At 43.3% G+C, this 7,070-nt stretch overlaps 1 non-coding gene across 1 annotated transcript; it reads left to right on the top strand.

Annotated features, from left to right (window-relative positions):
• The first annotated feature begins 6,607 nt into the window (after positions 1–6,607).
• Positions 6,608–6,713, top strand: LOC132620631 (small nucleolar RNA R71). The gene has a single exon (XR_009575070.1). It is a non-coding gene; the product is annotated as a small nucleolar RNA R71 (small nucleolar RNA).
• Positions 6,714–7,070: the final 357 nt, after the last annotated feature.

The raw sequence follows: 7,070 nt of genomic DNA, 5'->3' as shown, positions 1-7,070 counted from the left end.
TCACCTTGGCGTACTCGGATCCTGATTGTTCCCCTTCCGAATTGGAAGGTTCATCCATCAATATTGAATCCGAGCGCCCTTTCCTTTTCTTGCCTGTACCTGGGGCCCCCGCTTTGCTTGCTTTCCTTTTCTGACCCATTCCTACAAAAGACACCACATATTAGTTACCATGGAACATCCAACCAAAGATAAGATAGTTTGACTGTGCACAACATATATGTTCTGTCTGTGGTCGTAAACACAAAAGACGGACCGTAAACTGGTTTACGGTCCGTAAAGTGATCGTAAACTGGGCAGTTTTCTCGATGACATTCTGTTCCTTCATTAAAACTTAAATACGGACCGTAAACTGAAATATGGTCCGTAAAGTTAGGTCGTAAACTGCTCTTTCCTTGTGATAACATTATGTTCATTCAGACACGCTTAAATACGGACCGTAAATTGTAATACGGTCCATAAAGCGTGGTCGTATTTCGCACCACAGACATTTACATATGCTGATTTCACAATTTTGTTTCACATCTTGGTTTCACGTTGTTTTGGGGATTAGGTTACTCAGACTTCACCTATTTTTTTTTCAATTTTTATATCATTCCCGTAGGAGTCAAGCCATTGGTGGGCAGACCAAAACTCCAAATTTTAAATTTGAAGTATGGAATGCCCTCTAACTCATTTGGGTTTTAAGAACAATTACCCACGAGAATTTACAGAGTTTAACATATTTGTCCCCTCAAAAGATCATTAACCAAGGTAGCAGCACTTAATTTCACAACCCAGTCTAAACAATCACTTACCACCAAGTTCAAGTTCACAACTAGAAAAGAAGAATGGGGAGCTTGAATCATACCTTTCAATGGTGAATTAGACCACTAGAAGCACAGAGTTTTAGAGCACCACTGCAATCACACACGAAATTAAACCTAGGGCAGAGGGAGATTTCGAATTCTTGGTGAGATGGAATTGATGGTGGGCTGGGTTTTGATTGTGGGTGGAGTTCGTGTATTTATGGTGGTTAGGAAAATGGACAATGATGGGTGAAGGTGGGGAGAATGGGAATATGAAAGGAGAGGGAGACTTAATTGTGGGAAAATCGTGGGGATGAAAGAAGACGTGAAGATGGAGTGAAGACGGAGGGAAGGGAAATCGTGGGGTTTGATTCATCTGCCCCTTGATTTAAATCGTGGTGTATTTAAATCACTGCTTTATGTTTCATTTTTTTTATATATATCTCTAAATACGGTCCGTAAACTAGTTTATGACCCGTATTTAGAGTGGTTGATGAGGGCAGAACACTGCAATGCTTCATGTTAGTTTACGATCAGGTTTACGGGCCGTATTGTGAGATACGGTCCGTCCTCCATGATCGTAAACTAGCATCTTCATTACAATGCTCACTGTTTAGTGACATTTTTAAATACGCCCTGGTTTACGGGCCGTATTATGAAATACGGTCCGTAAACTTCAGGCGTATTTTGCAATGTTGCGAAACAGTGTCTTACAACTGAACTTACCTGCTTTTCAGCAGACATTTTCTGTGAAATATCCCTGCACCAAAACAACCATTACCCTATATGTAAAATAAAACAACTAAGAGAAATAAACATTACACTTGGGTTGCCTCCCAAGAAGCGCTTGATTTAACGTCGCTGCACGACGGTGGTGACCAATCACTCCTTCTCTTGGTACACCAGATCATTGTTCGTTCCGAGGTGTTTCAACCTGTAGCGATCAACAATCCTATCCTCCGAAATCATTTCATGATAGTGCTTCAATCTCTGCCCATTCACCTTAAATGTCCGAGTACCATCTCCAGACTTCAATTCAACCGCTCCATGGGGTGAAGCACTTACCACCTCAAACGGACCAGACCACCTAGATTTAAGCTTACCCGGTAGCAACTTCAGTCGCGAGTTAAACAGCAATACAGAGTAACCTTTGTAGAACTCTCGCTTCAGAATCTTCTTGTCATGGTATTGCTTCATCCTCTCTTTATAAAGGGCTGCACTCTCATATGCCTGGTACCGAAATTCATCCATCTCATTTAATTGAAACAACCGCAGCTTGGTTGCGTCCTCCCAATCCATATTCAGTTTCTTCAGCGCCCACATAGCTTTGTGCTCAAGTTCAATCGGTAAGTGACAAGCTTTCCCGAATACAAGCTTGAAGGGTGAAGTCCCAATTGGAGTCTTGAAAGCAGTCCGGTATGCCCATAGAGCATCATCGACCTTGCGGGCCCAATCAGTTCTATTGGCATTCACTGTCTTTGCTAGAATACTTTTGATCTCCCTATTGGACACTTCAACCTATCCACTTGTCTGAGGGTGATAAGGCGTTGCCACCCTATGCTTTACACTATATTTCTCCATTAGTCCTGCGAACGCTTTATTGCAAAAGTGGGATCCACCATCGCTGATTATTGCCCTTGTAGTACCAAAACGAGTAAATATGTTCTTCTTGAGGAACCCCATAACACTCTTTGCCTCATTATTGGGTAAAGCCACCGCTTCTATCCATTTTGACACATAGTCAACAGCTACCAAGATGTATTTCATGCCACCAGAACTCACAAAAGGTCCCATAAAGTTAATCCCCCAGACATCGAACACTTCCACCTCCAAAACAAAATTCATAGGCATCTCTTGCCTTCTGCCGATATTCCCTTGCCTTTGGCATTGATCACAGGACCGCACCAAAAGATTAGCATCATGAAAAATAGTCGGCCAGTAATAGCTGCACTCAAGTACTTTGGCTGCAGTCCGGTTTCCGCTATGATGACCCCCAACAGGAGAGTCATGGCATGCTTTTAGAATTTCCATCACTTCACTTTCCGGAACACAGCGCCGAATGATGTTATCAGCGCATGTTCGGAACAAATAAGGCTCGTCCCAATAGTACTGTCGAGCATCCCGCAAGAATTTCTTCTTTTGGTAAGTTTTGATATCATCGGGAACTATACCTGTTACCAAATAATTGGCAATATCAGCATACTACGGGGCTACTTCCATTGACACAGCCAACACCCTTTCGTCTGGAAAAGCATCATCGATATCAAGCTCATCAGAAGGTCTCCCAGCTTCTTCAAGCCGAGAGAGATGGTCAGCTACCTGGTTTTCAGTACCCTTTCGGTCTTTTACCTCGAAATCAAACTCTTGCAGCAATAGTACCCATTGGATCAGTCACGGGTTTGCTTCCTTCTTTGCCATGAGATATCTCAAGGCTGCATGATCAGTATAAACCACAACTTTGGACCCCAACAAGTAGGCCTGAAATTTCTCGAATGCAAACACAATGGCAAGCAGCTCTTGCTCCGTCACTGTGTAATTCATTTGTGCAGCATTTAGCATTCTGCTAGCATAATCGATCGGGTGCATAATTTTATTGTGCCTCTGCCCAAGCGCAGCACCTATTGCGAAACCACTAGCATCACACATCAGTTCAAATGGTAGGGACCAGTTGGGAGCAACAATAATAGGAGCAGTAGTGAGACGCTCTTTTAATTCCTCAAACGCCTTCTGGCACTTCTCATCAAACACAAATTTAGCCTCTTTTTCAAGAAGCTTGCACAAGGGATTGGCAACTTTAGAGAAATCTTTGATGAAGCGCCTGTAGAACCCAGCATGCCCCAAGAAACTTCGGACACCTTTGACTGAGATAGGTGGAGGAAGTTTGGAGATCACATCAATTTTTGCTTGATCGACCTCGATTCCCTTTTCAGAGATTTTGTGACCGAGGACGATTCCTTCCCTCACCATAAAATGGCATTTCTCCCAGTTGAGCACCAGATTGGTCTCCTCACACCTTTTGAGCACTTGACCCAGATGGCCAAGACAGTCTTCAAATGAATCACCCACTACCGAAAAATTATCCATGAATACCTCCAAGAAGTCCTCTACCATGTCAGAGAAGATTGACATCATGCACCTCTGAAAAGTGGCTGGTGCATTACACAAACCAAACGGCATCCGGCTGAATGCAAATGTCCCATAAGGACAAGTAAAAGTGGTCTTCTCCTGATCCTCCAAAGCGATGTTGATCTGGTTGTAGCCCGAATAACCATCAAGGAAACAATAGTAGGAACGCCCTGCTAACCTGTCAAGCATCTGATCAATGAAGGGCATAGGGAAATGGTCCTTGCAAGTGGCTGTATTGAGCTTGCGATAATCCATGCAAACTCTCCATCCGATGACAGTTCTGGTCGGGATCAACTCATTCTTCGCATTCGGCACAACAGTGATGCCACCCTTCTTAGGAACACATTGGACCGGGCTCACCCATTTACTATCAGCAATTGGGTAAACCACGCCTGCATCTAACTATTTGATGATCTCTTTCTTGACGACCTCTTGCATATTCTCGTTTAATCGCCTCTGATGCTCTACACTTAGTTTGCTGCCCTCCTCCAACTGAATTTTGTGCTCACAGATCCCAGATGGGATACCTCGAATATCTGATATGGTCCAACTAATAGCCCGCCTATACTCCCTCAATACCTCCAAAAGCTGCACAATTTGCCCCTCAGTCAATAAGGCTGAAACAATCACCGGTAGTGTATTTTTCGGACCAAGGAACTCATATTTTAGGTGTGATGGGAGCTGCTTAAGCTCCAACTTAGGTCGCTCCATGATCGAAGGCTTTGCTGGAGGAGTTGTTCTATTTTCCAGATCAAGATTCAGTTTCTTTGGGTGGTATGTGTATGAGCCCAACCCAACAAGTGAATTAACTGTCTCCTCATAGCCTTCTATGTCTTCAACATCGAAATTCATCAGAATGCCAGCCAAAGCCTCACCCAAACTCTCTTCTTCTATCTTGAACTCCACTGCTTCATCAATAACATCGAATGAATCAACTACCGAAATACTCTCGTAAGCACTTGGCAACTTCATCCCTTGGCTAGCCTGAAAGGTCACTTCTTCATTGTTGACTCAGAACTTTATTTCATTTTTCTCAGAATCCATCAAAGCCCTCCCTGTAGCAAGGAAAGGTTGCCCCAGAATGATAGGAATGTCCCGATCAACAACACAGTCAAGAATAACAAAATCAGCGGGCAACATAAAATCACCAACCCGCACGATTACATCATCAACCACCCCAACAGGTCTTTTGATAGACCTATCAGCCATCTGCAATCTCATTGTAGTCGGCCTTGGCATCCCCAAACCTGATTGTTTATATATAGCAAGGGGCATCAAATTTATACTCGCCCCATTATCACACAACGCGCGAGCAAAATCATGGTGCCCAATAAAACAAGGAATGGTGAACGCCCCAGGATCTCCCTTTTTCTGCACAGTTGTAATTGAAATGATGGAACTCACGGTGTGAGTCAAACTCACGGTGGCATGCTGCACCATTTTCTTCTTGGTCAGCAATTCCTTCAAATATTTCGCAAAACCCGGCATCTCCTTGACAGCTTCCAAAAAGGGAAAATTCAGAGATAACTGCTTTAGCTGATCATAAAACTTCTCAAACTTATCATCTTCTTGCTTCTTTACCAACCTCTGAGGAAAGGAAGGTTTAGATTTGAAAAGTTGTGTCAAAGGGCGGAGAGCCCCTTTTACAGCCTGCTTGCTCGTGTCATCAGCTTCCCTAATCATCTTTGGAATATCAGCCACCTTCCTGTCAGTAGGAATCTCATCAGTAATAGTGGGTGCTTCAGACTACACCCCATTCTCTTCATCTATCTGCTCAAGATCAATCACCTTCTCAGCAGGTCCCTGTATTGTTTTACCACTTCTAGTAGTAATGGCAAACACATTGTTCAAACCGCCTCCCCCATTCTTCGAATTTGGGATGGTGTCACTTGGAAGTCCTCCCTTTTTAGGAGGGTGCTGCTCTCTAGAAATATCCCTCATTTGCGACTCAAGCTTCTGAATAGCCGCTGTATAAGAACCCACGGTTTCTGTCAGCCCAGATAAAGTCCTTTCAGACTTCGATTGATTTGCCAGAATCTTCTCAAGCATTGCTTCAACTTTCGAACTACCCTGCTCTGATGACTGCCCTTTCAGTGGTATATAAGGATTGGAACTCTTGTTCCCAAAATTGTTGCTGTTGTTGTAGTTCCCTTGGTTCGCACCACCATAGTTATTAGTTCCCAGAGTTGTTGTAAGCACCTTGACCTTGCTGAGGTCTCCATTGATTCTGATTTTGATAGCCACCTTGGTAATTCTGTCTTTGATAACCCCCTTGAGAGTTATTAACATAATTGGCATCTTAAACCTGCATGGGTGGCCCATCAAGGAATGGACCATCTTGAGCATGGTACATCCCTTTTGGCAAAACTACATCATCCTCACAAACATTTACTTTTTTGATCTGAGATTCATCGAACTTCTTCGTCAGCAAGCAAATATTTGTTGCAAGCTCTGCCAATGTTTGCTGGGTATCCTGATTTTCCTTCACTATATTCTGGAGCATAGCACTACCATATGGTACCACATCAGCATTTTTTGAGTGCCAAGCTTGATTATGAGTTGTCAGCTTGTTAAGTATGGTGGTCACTCGTCGAAAGGTCTTGTTCATAAAACACCCATCAGTTGCATTTTTAGCTACTGACTGTGTCACTGGATCTAACCCTAGGTAGAACTTCTCCATCAATATATTTTCCGAAAAACCATGATTCGGGCTCTTCTGCAAATACTCTTTGAACCTCTCCCAGGCTTCATATAGTTGTTCCCCCGGTCGCTGCTTGAATTCATATATCTTGTCGCGAATCTCATCCTTCTTGCTAGGAGGGTACCACTTTGTAAGAAAAACAGCTACCATTTCTGCCCATTAAGTAATCGAATTTCGGGGCAGCTTCTCGAACCATGTTCTTGCCTCCCCAGCTAAGGAATATTTGAATAACCTCAACCGAATAGCATCTTGTGGAACACTGTTCTGGATGTGAGTAGCACACACATCCACAAAATTCTGCAAATGACGTTGAGGGTCATTCTCGGTAGAGTTCCGAAAGTATCCCTCAAGTTTCAACAACTGGTATAAAGATGAGTCAATTTTCACTGTAGCAGCTCCAACTCGAGGTTGAACAATAGCAGATGCATAGTCCTCCACTTGAACAAGTTCAACAAAAA

Source organism: Lycium barbarum, chromosome 11 (assembly GCF_019175385.1).
Source record: "Lycium barbarum isolate Lr01 chromosome 11, ASM1917538v2, whole genome shotgun sequence".
Classification (NCBI taxonomy): Eukaryota; Viridiplantae; Streptophyta; class Magnoliopsida; order Solanales; family Solanaceae; genus Lycium; species Lycium barbarum.
Note: the sequence above shows the minus strand (reverse complement) of the source record. Positions and strands in the feature narration are given on the sequence as shown.